General features: G+C 36.4%; 1 pseudogene; it reads left to right on the plus strand.

Annotated features, from left to right (window-relative positions):
* The window catches only part of LOC107104311, an 8,552-nt pseudogene extending 7,642 nt beyond the window's left edge, over nt 1-910 (plus strand).
* The last annotated feature ends 251 nt before the right edge of the window (nt 911-1,161 follow it).

Consider the following 1,161-nt stretch of genomic DNA (forward strand, 5'->3'; position numbering starts at 1 on the left):
AATATTCAACAACAAAAAATACTTAGTTAAGCATATTGTGCAAAACAACAATAAAAAAATTAAACTCCTATCAGATTTATAGTCCCTACCCTGCAGATCTATTAGAATCTGTCCTTAAATTATAGCCAAACTCATTTACACAGTAACAGATAAAAACCTTTAGATAAACCAAACATTACCGCCCCATATCTGACTCAATAACCATTAAAACAACATCTTCATTAATTTCAGACGGAACTATTCACAGAGTTGTATTATATTAAACTGAACTTCCAATTTTCACCACTGTTCTGTGCCAAGTAACATTTCCTCTGATCACTGAGCAAATCTGATGATGAGACATTTGTTGTTTCAATCACCACCCCCCCCCCCACAACGACAATTACTGCATCAGACCAGGAGGGCGCCATTTTCTTAGCTTCTAGGGAATGGGAATATGCTTCCAGTAAAAGAGGGGTACAATATCTATGAAATATTTAGAGAATTCACTTATAAAACCATCCGGGCCACTTATTATTTTTGAAGGAAAAAATAACTTTTCTAATTTCTCCTTCATGAATTGGCCCATCTAATTGTTTAACTATTGTATCAGGTAATTCAGAAACATTTATGCATCTTCATTGGGAGCATATATCTGCAAACTGTATAAATGTTTAAATTTTCTTCGGAGTAATTATTCAGAAATGTATTTATTTTCAATTTTAGTAAGTGTCTATCAAATGGAGAGTAAAACATGCAGCTCTAACACCCTGTGTGTACCACTATTGTAAGACAGGAAGTGAACTTGACAAAAGCCTTTCTGACAAGTTTTTAACTCTTCCTACAGTCCTAAATGCCGGCACCATAGCAAGGATATCAGTAGCAGCATCTGTGACAGCGGGTTTTCTTTTCTTTGGGCTGTTCAAATGTTGTAAGTATCTGTTAATTTATTATCAACATATTTAATCATTGTCTTTGAGATATGTGTTTATTCTGTTTTTTCAAACTTATTAGATAGGCAGGTGGCGGGTGAGCGAGGTCAGAGCGGTGTGGCTGGTGTTTGGTCAGATCAGCATACCCAGACAGACCAGCATACCAATAGTCAGTACACATGCGTAAGACGTCAGATTTGCAGGAGTCTAACCCTATAAGTGGAAGGAAGTCTACCAAGCTATGCTGCTG

Source organism: Cyprinodon variegatus, unplaced genomic scaffold (genome assembly GCF_000732505.1).
Source record: "Cyprinodon variegatus isolate N-32 unplaced genomic scaffold, C_variegatus-1.0 Scaffold1685, whole genome shotgun sequence".
In the NCBI taxonomy this organism is placed as follows: Eukaryota; Metazoa; Chordata; class Actinopteri; order Cyprinodontiformes; family Cyprinodontidae; genus Cyprinodon; species Cyprinodon variegatus.